This window comes from Calonectris borealis, chromosome Z (assembly GCF_964195595.1).
Source record: "Calonectris borealis chromosome Z, bCalBor7.hap1.2, whole genome shotgun sequence".
In the NCBI taxonomy this organism is placed as follows: Eukaryota; Metazoa; Chordata; class Aves; order Procellariiformes; family Procellariidae; genus Calonectris; species Calonectris borealis.
In genome coordinates this window covers 19,706,227-19,718,842 of record NC_134352.1, presented here as the reverse complement: position 1 = coordinate 19,718,842, position 12,616 = coordinate 19,706,227, and positions in this window count along the sequence as shown.

Genomic DNA, 12,616 nt, shown 5'->3' with positions numbered 1-12,616 from the left:
TTTGTACTACCTCTAGGAGGTATTTCTTATAGAGATGATGAGTTTGTTTATGATATGATTAAAATGAAAAATTGGTGAAAAAGACCAGAAGCCAGTTTCTACTTTGCTTTTTGAATGATTGTACAGTCATTACAGTAATACATGAGCCTCCATGGGCTATCCAAGTACAGCAAAAGGAACGAGGAGATTCACCTTGCACACATAGCCTGAAAAATGCTGTGTGAATAATTTATTTTTGTGGCCTGGTGTCAAACCTGGAAACTTGAAGGAAGAAAGTTCAAAACTACCTGATTATAAATTTAAAATAGTGGTCATTTACACCAACTTTGCACTTCCCATTTAAACCATATCTTTCCTATTGTGTAGAATAGCATTTGGAAGAGTGTTTAGAAAAGAAATGTTTTTCTTGCTACACCTTTCTTTGTACTATTGTCTGCCAAATTATTGAAAAGTTATCAATAAATTACCACCACTTTTTTCAAAGAAGTTGCTGTACAGTTTTTGTTTTACCATACTGTTTTCTCAACGGATGTCTGAATGGTTGAAAATCGCCAGTTACTGCCATGTGTGATGCTTTGGATGATTATATTATTGACTCATAAAATGTGTGCTCCACCTGAGGTCCCTGATTTGGGCTGTCTGTCATAGATTACTCTTGTAACATTGTCACTACTGAGTGATAAATTCTCATTTTCTGATTTTATCGAAATTTAGATATTTTCAGCACGTTTCCCTCTGCATCCTGAACATTAGAGAAAGCATATGTGTTATTGATACACAAGAAGATATCTCCTCACATCCTTAATTAATATTAATAACATTAATATTCCAGTCATTTGAATATTTCCATCAAGTCTGTTATAGCAACTTAATTTTGTATTTGATCATGCATTAGGAATTGCAGTTTCTCTTGGTTTGTCCTCATAGTTCATGTGTATGAACTTCTAAGCTATTCTATGAATTGATCTCGTATCTGCCTTCTGAAGTTACACAAATTTACTGTTCAATACAGCAAGGTCTAGAGTCCAGGTTTTGGTATTCTCTGTGTTATATTCCTTAAGGAATGGGTTATAGTCTTCCTCACGTTCTCTGTCTCTCCGACCCAATAAAAACATTCATGGAGCAACTTAAAAAAATCCACCTTGGAATATACCCTAACACGATGTTTAGAATACTATGATAGGAAATAGCTGTTCTGGTGCCTATGGTAAAGGATAAAGTAGAAATAGACCCAACCTTTGAATAAATGATATAATCTCTTCTCTCTTGGTTTCTGAATTCCAGTTTCTATTCCTCCATTTTTATTCTCTGAAATGAGTAAGTTTAACCCAAATTTTTTGATAGCTTTGAGTTGGCTACAGCTGGATTTTTCAGCAAATAATTTATTAAAATTTGCTCATCCCTGCAGCATATCATTTAGAGCCTCTGTAACTAAACCTCTTTCATTGTTATGTTTGTCAGTTCAATGACAAGAAGTGTTAAACACGTTTTGAACATGTTCAGCAAATGGAGGAATGGTTGTACTGGCAGCAGAAGTCAGTACTTCCCCTAATGGTTTGAAAGCTGAAAAAATGTACAAATCTTGCAGAAACTTATTTTATATGAGTGTCACAAGGCCGATTTACAATTAGGATAATGCATGTAAATGAAGCAATCCTACAGAGTTTGTTTTTGGCTGTTATCAGTAGGAGGTCCAAAACCCACCAACATTCATTTACATTTTGTAGCATATTTTTAGTGATACATTGACCAAATGGATTTTCAGTCTGCTTAGGTCAGCAGAGAGAAAATAGTTTAGAATAATTTTAAAGTAATACTGGCCAAGTTCTGTCTGCTTTATGAATACAGATCCATGAAACTGCTTGTTGAAGTATGGTGAGCAGGTGTCAGGTCACGTGTCTGATGTGTGTAATTCTACATGATAGGAATAGTAGCCTGTGAAAATAGCCACATGATATGGCCATGGGGCACACCACACGTATTGGAACAGTATGTGTTTTCTTTCTCTTATGAGAACGAGTAAAAATGTAAAGCTGATATTTATAACTTTATGTTATGCAACTACTAATTAAGGTGGATATGTAATGAGAAATTCTCCAGCTTTTAATATCACCAAGCAATGCCTTCAGACATCACTCAACAGTCAGATCTAATCATCTGTTACAGCTGTTCTTACAAATTTTGCCCACTAACAAATATGTAGCCTGTCTTCTACCACCAAAAGCTGGAAGCACCTTTGGGAAGGAAGTATTCACTGATTGAGAGGGACTTTTCGGTGTTTATAAGCATGTGTGTCCCATCTTTTGTTGTGTTGGTATTGAAATCCTTTTATTTTTATTTATAAGAAAGAAAATTAAGACTACTGCTGGAGTTATTCAAGGACTTGGCACTGCTACAAGGGACAGTTTCTAGAAAGTTCTGAAACTTCTTTTTCTGAAAGTTCACCATGTTTAAGAGAATTATTTCTTTTTCAGTCTTCAAGGGAAATCTTGTCAGTGGGGGCGACATGCAGAGACGTTCAGGTCACGAGAAATCCCTTTGCAAGATAACAAAAGTCTTTACACTTGTGTGTCATTAGCTGATTTTACTGCCCTGGAGTTTTTTCTCTTACCTGTGTTTAATATCTGGGCCCCAGAAAATATCTGAGTAAATTAAAAATCTGTGAATAATTGTTTGAATGTTGAATTCAGTCACAAGATCCTTTATATTATTTCAAGTTACGAGAAACTGGTCAGGTGTTTTTGCTTTGTTTTGAAAGTAAATATTCTCTAGTATTACAAGTTTAACATCTGTTCTTCCAAAATTTAGGCTCTGATTTAATTAGAATATGTAATATTTAAATATAATATACATATATAAGCGCATATGTATAAAATACGTATATGCATATAATGTAATACTTAGATATGATCTTGACTTTAAGGATGTATTTCACAGTTTTTTATGAATAGGAAGGGCCTTAGTTGTAAAATTGGTTTCTTTCATGAAGACCTTGTAGCTTTGTATATTAGTAGAAATCAATTTTGTATATACATTCTTAAATCCTGTTCTTTCTTGGGAATATAAAACTTTTCTTTAAAAAGTCCAATGAAGGTTTGTCTAAAGGTTACTTGAATATTCACCTCCTTATAAGTAAAAATAAATTACAGTTAGAACTTTAGATTTTCTGAAATATGTTAAATTGATTCTTCTATATACAAGCCACTCTTATTTAGCTTCAGATGTGAACACCAGCTCACGTCTGTAATCTCTAGTTCTCAACAGAACAAGAAATGTGAGGAACAGAATTGTACTTACAATAATATTACTGTTGATTCACTCCAAATTGCTGGATACCAGGGTGATTATTGAAACAGCCTTCTGTAGGAGAGCTGTTATTACAAATGGTTGTTGCCAATATGGTTTGTGGCAAAGAATATGATGGGCTGAAAGCAAAACTGCATCATCAAATTACAGCAGCTGAAGGTAGAGGGTAGAGTTTAAAAATTACTCATATGTTGTAACTCTTTTAGAAAAGGCCTCTTCACTACTGCAGAAAAGGTGGCAAAACTCAAGATTTGCAATATATGAAGTAGTGGCTTTCAGTGGGCAGCAATCCTTTTCAGAGCGCTCAGAAGAGCCAAGATGCTCCGAAGAGTTGTCAGGACGTGGCACTCTGCTAGAGCTGGTCTAGGTTTCACTGACAAGAACTTGCGGTACTACCCATCTCCTACTTCATCAAGTGTCCACTGAAGACAGTGGCTGAGATGGCTTTCCCTTCAGAAAAATGTAACTGGACAAAGTGCCCTTGCAAACCCCTCAGGCAGCCTAACCAACCAGCTGCAGTCACCTGGATGCAACATAATATGACAGAGACCTCTTGCAAGGGTAGAAAAAGAAGGGGAAAGTATTCCGTAGGGCATGTTCTCTTCCCAAACTCATGTATCATATGGAGCGGAAAGTATATATAACGGTGTGATAGAAAAGCTGTCTTGCTATACATGCTCTGAGATCCTCACTGGAGACGTCACTGTGTTCATCTAACCTAAAAAGAGCAGTTAGCTTGCCTGTAGAGATGAAAATGTTGCATGAACATCCTTAGTTAGGTCCATCTATATTGAGACTTTTTAAACAAAGTAGGACTTTAAGTTCAGAAAAGTCTTCATGGTCATTAGTGATTTAATATTATGGCATTTAGTTTACTCTACAGGTACTAAAACCACGGTAGTCAGAAGCTCCTGCTGGAGCTGCTATAAAGTTAGCGTTTCATTGCTAACTCTCATTTCAGTTATGTTTTGCCTATGAATTTAATTTCAGAATAATTTGCTGTCTAATAACTTACAAAATTGTACTACCAAGCTCTGTATTGTTAGGTTAGAATGTAATTATGTAAATCATAAATTAATTAGTTCATAAATAATTATTTAAATATGGAATACTGTTTTCAGTACTTTTTACTTTATAAGGTTACTTTTAAAAGCTGATGTGTTATTAATTTCCATCACCATGCTGATATATGCTTTGTTATAATATATTTTCATAACATTCTAGGAGTATTCAGGGTGGTGAAGCAAATAGCTGTTGAGACATTGAATATTGTTTCAACACTTTTTCCCCAACATCTGTTTCTTATTTGAACTTTCTGTAGTCCCTTATTTCCCTGCCCCATCTGGGCCTCACTGTGAAATGGAGCTGCCAAAGGGAAAAAGAAATAAAAAGAAGTTTCTGGTCCCATGAAACTGTGGTCAGGCGACAACTTTCTGCAATGTTTTCTTTTTACACCAGACACGAGATTGTGCGCTCATCTTTATTATACATTTTTTCTCTTAGGAAAAACTCTAGCCAACTTTATGATGGAAGAAAGGCAGCAAAAAAGGCTGATAGATGATTCTCAGGTTCCAAAAGATGTTTTAGAGATTGTGGTCTGCAAATAGATCTGCCAGTCTATTGATCTGGACTAAGTCATCCTTCACAGGAAAATCGCTTACTAGGACTCAGTGGGCAGCAGTCCTTCTTTTCAGAGCGCTTACCTCAGAAGAGTCAAGATGCTCTGAAGAGTTGTCAGGACGTGGCACTCTGCTAGAGCTGGTCCAGGTTTCACTGACAAGAACTTGCAGTACTACCCATCTTCTACCTCATCAAGTGTCAAGTGGAAACATTTTAGGAACATATTGTTTCTTAAGGAGATTTAGTGAAACTGACATGACTCTGGATTTTCTTTAAAAAAAAAAAAAGCAGACGAGTATCATCAGAAAATTCTAGAGGGTTTTTACTTATAAATGGGGTATGAGAATAAAATTGTATAGGATATCTTTCCAAAAGAGAGAACATTTTTCTTAGAATTCTGTGAAGCTGAAATTTCTCTAGAGCACATTGGCAGGTCACTTATGTGCTGCCAAGAAAAAGGACTCTGGCACTGGGAGTCTGACACGAACTACTTTGACACTAAGAATGCATTTAAGTGATAGCAAAGGTGGTGTATTTGCAGCATGGTCCAACACAGAAAGTGAAATCTGTGCTAGGAGTTAAAAGAGTGTACTATGCACAAAGTGTGGTAAAGGAAGATTAATGGAGGCAAGCATCTGTTTTGTCCAGACAGAAGTTCAGATTAGACACTGCGTTGAGAGATACCAGTCAGCTCTCAGCTTTTTTTTTCAAACTAATATACAATGGCATTTCAGTGTTCCAGTAGTTGACAAGGGAAGAAAAGACTAATTTGAACTCATTATGCAATGCCTTTGCATCCAGGGTCCTTTCTTTCGAGTTCCTTCTGTGATGAATTCAAATTTTTCTCTCATGTAGCAGCAGCCAGCTCAAACAGAGAGAAGTTCATATTGCAGTGTGGGAAATGTTATTTGGAGAGCCTAGGCCAAAATAGAATGGAAGCCTGACATATAATTTCCGTAATGCAGTATAGTGCCTGGGAAATGCTATTTAATATTTTGTTATTTCAAAAACAAGAATTTCCTTTTGGCGCAGTATAAAATACATGAGTCAGAGAGACCTACCGTGAAAGATTTGATTTTGACTTTACATCAGAATATCAGGTTTTAGGTAAAATCATTTATGTGGAAAATTCACAACGAGCTTTAGTATTAATAGTATTAATTAGTATTAAACAACTGTTCATTCACTAAACATGTGGAACTGTGGTAGCTCTAGTAACTTTTTAATCTGAATCCAACAGTCTTCAGGAAGACCAACATTTCAGCAAAAACTGGTGGTCTAACATCAGTGATGTTCTTTCTGGTAAAAATTAATACGGAACTTATTTCTGAAGACTACATACAATTTCTGTCATAGTGTCGTGGTTTAACCTGGCAGGCAGCCAAATACCATGCAGCCGCTCACTCACTCCCCCCGCCCCCGCAGTGGGACGGGGAGAGAATCGGAAGGGTAAGAGTGAGAAAAACTCGTGGGTTGAGATAAAGACAGTTTAATAGAACAGAAAAGGGAAAATAATGATAATAAATAATGATAGAATATACAAAATGAGTGATGCACAATGCAATTGCTCACCACCCGCGCTGACCGATAACCAAGTAGCGATCGGTACTTCCTGGATCACGCCTACCATTCATATACTGAGCATGACGTCACATGGTATGGAATACCCCATTGGCCAGCTGGGCTGGCTGTCCTGATTATGTTCCCTCCCATCTTGCGTACCCAGCTCAGTCAGTAGGCACGGGAGCTGTCCTTGGACTAGGAGGGCACTTAGCAACAACTGAAAACATCAGTGTGTTATCAACATTCTCCTCATACTAAATCCAAAACACAGCACTAGGAAGAAATTTAACCCTATCCCAGCTGAAACTAGGACACATAGACATGTTTATGTTATGAGCATTGTGAGTATTGACACTGGAAAAGAGAGGAGTTTTGCGTGTCAACCATAAACATGCAAAAACAATGAGTCACAGCCTTTCCTTTGCCCTCTGCTCTCAGCCCCTACATACAGAATTCAGTTCTTCTGAATTTTGATCTTGAAGCATTTGTAGGCATCATTTCCTCTACAACTACTTAGTCTGAAAGTGTTTTTAACTGGAAGCTGATGTTTTCAGGCAATAATCCAATTCTGCTGCTTGCTTAGTTCCATAGATGGCATCTGCCTAGTTTCATGCTCAAATGTGGATCAATTTATACACCTTCACACTCTGCAACTTTGTTTTCCCAATACTGTCTTCCCAGGAGGACAATACTGTCCTGTATAGAGGTATGCCAACAATGGTATATTGAAAGACATCTGCACAGCTTGGAAACAATAGCAGACAAGGTTAAATGGTTTTACCAGTAGTCAGTAATCCTATGTTACCATTATAAAATACAGAAAAGCTTGTGGAGAGCAGGTAGGGCCTTCTCATTTTCTGCTCAGAGAAGCAGAGAACTGTAGTGATACTTCAAAAATTGTTAAAAATGGGAGAGACCCAGGTGTCAGTCTCAAATACCCAGAAGGAAAAATGGTCGTCCTGCCGGATGTCATGGTTCGTGCAGTCCACTCCACATGAAAGAATAGTGTTGTGTACTTCATTGCCTTCTGACAAACACTTCATCGCTCTTAATAGCACTGAAGAATAAAGCCTCATGAGTACTTTCTGAGGCTGTTAGGCAGTTATTATCGTCGTTGTTTTCAGATGTGGAAAACATCCAAAGGTTATTAAGGATCTGAGACAGAGCTAGGGAAAAGACTGAAATTTGTTGACTTCCATTCCATTGCCTTAACCAGAGGATGATCTTTTCGAGACTGTATCTCCTATTTCTGGGTATTTTCTTAGTACACAGCTGAAGAAAGAAAATGTTGGTTTGTTTTAGTTCATTACTTCAGACTTTTTCTGTTAGGTCTGAATCTCCTGAAGGTAATGTGCGGGCTGACTTGCATATCCTCTGTTACTGGATGAACATCAGGAAAAAAACACTGGGAGGATATAGTAAAGAAAGAATAAAAAGAGTTTTAAAGAGAACTTGCTTCAAAAGTTTAGGTCTCAGTAACCGTTGTGAAAATACTATGTGATCCAAATCTGGGACTTAGTGCACCACAGATACTAAACTAGTGGCATGTGCGATTGAGGCTACTGTTATGTGTGCAGGAAGTTCCTTCCTCAGTGCTGTAAGTGTAATGTTGTCAGACTTAGCATGTTGAAATTCTGAATTTTATTACTGCCTAGTGCACACTAGCAGTGTTTTCAGAGACCCCATCAGCAGTTCTGCTCAGGCCGTTGTACGACAGCTTTCCAGACAGTGCCAGTCGTATCACTGGAAACGTAAAATTCTCGAACAGGATCTGAAATACAAATGGCAACTTTTTCTACCTTAGCATTTTGTATGACATGGAGAAGAATGTGACTTTAAAACAAGATCTGTGTTGCAAAGCTGAATTTGTGAGGTAGAGCTATGGGAAGAGGTTTAGCAGTATCACCTAGAATTTCTCCTAGCCTTCCTCCGGTTGAAGAGCTGCTTTACTACTTTCTGAAAGGAAATGGACTGACAGCCCTGTGCAGAGTGTGCATGAAAAGATACTGCTGATGCTAGCCAAACACAGTCTTTTTATTCAGAGAGCCTAGTGTTTGTGATTTATTATTAAGACAAATGAGTGGCAATAGGAGATTGCCCTCCATATGTGTTCCTGTGCATTTAATGAGCTCACAAAATACCACTGAAGCAATTCTCTTATAATTGGGCTAGACTATTGCATAGACCCAAAAGAAACTCTTAGAGGTTACACGCTGTAGCTTTACAGTTATGAATTATAATTTTTTATATCTATCAAGATTTTTAAGTGGAAATTTTCATAGAAAGCTCTTGAATTATAAAAAATCTGGCACAGAACAAAGATTTGTCCATGCTCCATGGACTCTAAGTTTTAAAAAGCAGAAGACTTGTTTGTCTTATTAACTTCCTTAAATACTTGGTTGCACATTGCCTGTGTTGGAGAGCTTCCAATTCAGCTAAGGACACTGAACTGTTGCTTGAATAACTATAGCTTATAGGAGGTTTCCAAGACTTCCACATTAACTTACATTAATAGGTTGTGACTACTGTGGAAGGAAAGAGGACTTTTCACTTCCCCTATACTGGTGCATAATGATGAAAGTCAGAAAGCCACATTTTTCTTTAGAAACCAATTTGAAAGAAAAAAAAAGTGAAATGCAGTATTCTCTTGTAGTTACTCTTAGGTTGCCTGCCTCCTTTCATCTAGGAGACGTTAGTGTAAAGTTTAGGCAGGCATCTAGTGTTTCTGATGATGTGTCATTAATAGCTTCAAGCAAGCGCAGGCTATGAAGTATTGAGTCAGTTTTAACGTGCTCCTAAACATTTTTGCTCTCTCTCTCAGACATGCACCAAAATGCAGTAGTAACAAATGCAAGAAGATCAAATCTTCATAATTCCCAAACAAATAATAAATTAAAAGCCCAGTACTTATAATAAGTGTTTCTCCTGAAGTGTCAAAGATTTCTTGTATTTCAAGGTAAACAGGAAATTATGCTGCAAGATTTTTCTGCTTTAGCAAGAACTCTTCTATGTAGCTGTGCATTGAGGTAAATGTTATCAAGTCAGTGATAAAGAGATGTAAACCATGTTTTACAGAGAGACTCCTATAAACAGCTTGATCGTATAAAAATACTTATAGTAATACACTAGAAAAGATGATAGAGTTACAAAACATTAAAAGAGAGGAAATTTGAATATCCTTTTGAAGCCATGAGGCTAATTTATTATAATATGTTGAAGTGCTAAAGTAGTGATACAAATTCTTCCCTGTCATAATATGTCACAATGAGTACCTTGTCAATTTTAGCTAATAACCATTGCCAGTAGTCCCGGTAAGACACTACTTTAAAAATAACTGATGATCTCATGGGTGCTGGAAAATTAAACTCCCCTGCTGCTATATCTATCTGTTTTTTGCATCTATCTACATGTAATTTGTAAGAGAAATTTAAATTCCTGTAATTTTTTGAACATAGTTGTAGTATCTTAGTAACTGCACATTTCACTTCTGGTTGATGATTTGAATATAAATCCATTCAGTCTTCTTTGAGTTAGTAGACTCTGAACAAGCTACGTAGGGAATAAACTTAAGCAGCATAGGAACTATTGCCGTTTGCTTCTTATTTTGAAATGCTCAATTCTGGCTAATCTTAGTGGTTTCTTGGCAGTCTTTGTTTTACTTTTATTGTCATGTATAGGATCTAATGAGTGTATCACTCCTTTCAAAGAACACCTTTCTATAAAAGGTAAATCCACTACAAGCTGTTCCCTGTATGCTTTCATTCATTTGGATTCTTTTTTTTTTAACTAAGACGACTACTGCAAAAAGCAAATGTATTAATCAAAACACCATCAAATACTATTTTGCATTAAAATGGAGCTTTCTCACTCTGATAGGAAATAATAAAAGGGAAGACTGTTATGAGGAGAAGACTCTTCAGAAGCTAATGGATAAACAGACTCTGGAACATCAGCTCTCTGTGTTTGCGCTGAACCTGAGTCAAGGAATTAATTGCTAGCTAAACAAAGCCTTGAAAAAGAATATGAAAGTTTCAAAGTAACAAAAAAAAAAAAAAAAAGTGAAGTAGATTAAAATGAAAGAACAAAGGTAGAAGTCAAAAAATGACATCGCATTGCCAATGACCTTTCTGCCACTATTTAAGTGCAAATGAGTAAAGGGAAGAAGTTATTAACAATTCAAGGTGAAATCTAAATTAAATTGAAGGGGATAGTAAAAAATTAAATGGTTATGGTATTAAATCTAATTTTCCCCAGAGGAAAGACATGACTAAACCATACTGGCTTCTTGGGCAGTAAAGCACGGGTGATAAAGGAGGTACGGTAAAACAGAGTAACATAAATGTCAGTAAACGCATATACTTTTTTAAATTGGTGGGTTTTTTTTTTTAAATGTATATATGCACTTTTGGCATAAAAGATTAACATTTTAGGTGTGCTTACTATGATTTAATTTTAGAAGGTAAGAAAGAATGAGTCATGGCAAGAATATCAACTGGGAAAGCATAAGACAGAATAACTTTTCCACTTGCTTAATGTTCATCCTGAATGAAAGACCATACAAAACATTGGGGGCCAAATTCACATTTTGTGAAACTGTCCTGATTTATGTAGAGTCATTTTTTAGCAGTAGTTACAGAGGTCCATATAGAAAAGGTAGGTAGAAAATGACTTAATCCTTTCATATCTATAGCCAAGTCCAGAACAAAATGTTGATTAAAGCCAGCAGGGGAGCTTAGAGTGAGTGTTAAATTTTGCATTACAGCTCACTGCAAATGAAATAAGCTTGAAGATCTCACCTAAGACCTTAGTAAATAATCATGCTTAACACATCTGTGTAGGGCCACTATAAATTATACTTTTATCAACGTGAGTGAAGTGTGTGTTTCTTGTTCCAAAGATTTTGAAATTTACACAAGACATGAGAGAGAGCTGCATAACTCAGAACAGCAATGAAGAACATGAGGATGTGCAGTCAGTTTCTAAGGTACAGGAGAACAGGCTGACTGTTCTAGGTGTTTGAAACACAGATTTGCAATCTGGCACATTTCAAATACGTGGAATCGTTTTAATGGCCAGTTTGTCATGCACTGACAATTACAGATCATATATGTACTATTGCACCCATTTGTCTGAGGTGGCATTTTTCAGTAGATTAGGACTGATGTTGGAGCCGTATGTTGGAAGGCTTAAGCAGGCAAAGATGTCACATTGAAGAATTGGTAAGATAGTGAGGTTACTGGGGAAAAACAAACAAGAAAGGAAATTAAGGAGAGTGACCTAGGCTTATGAGAAGTCAGAAATTGTATCACAAGAGATAAGAAGCCAATAAACAGATAAAAAGGAAGATGTTCTATGAATTGTAAGTGTGAAAGACGATTCTGACAGTGACTTTCTCAACAGAAAAGGGACAAACAAAGGTAATAATAACCTAGACAAGTGGCAGTAGAATTGCTATAGAAGACGACCAACATCTAGCAGCAGAGTTTTAATCATAGACATTAGAAAATACCCTGAATTTTGAGGAAGTTAAAAGCAAACAACAGCAGACTGGATATGGGAGAGGAGTGAGCAAAAAGATTTATTTTGACTAAAGATCTCTATTGACTATTGAAGCATGTTAAAACTTTCTGTTTGAATTAGGCGTAACACTGCAAACTCTTGCTATATACTGACTACATACTGTAATATATTTGATATTTTGTAGAGATGGGACCTTTGGAGAGCTCAAGGAGAGCTGATTAAGGTAAAAAATTGTATAAACAACAAAGTAATGAGAACGTCAAATTATCGTGGAAGCAAATGTTTCTTGGGGTTAGTTGTCAAAATTGATAAAGCTGAACAGTTTCTTTACTACTTACATAGCATATTATAATGCTTTAATAGTTCATGACAGGAGATAAAAATGAACGTCTTTTCCAATCAGTCACAGAAATTTTCTTGGGTGACAGTGTACTGACATTTTGTGCTGCAATGGTCAGTTAAATCTTTGTGAAGCTATGATTGATATTAATCTCATTTGCAATACTTGACCTTTATTACATTTGTGGAGGTTTTTTTCCTACAAATCTACTGTGTTTGGTTTCTTCTTCTTCCAAGATCCTGGACCCTCACCTAGTTGTGACACCAT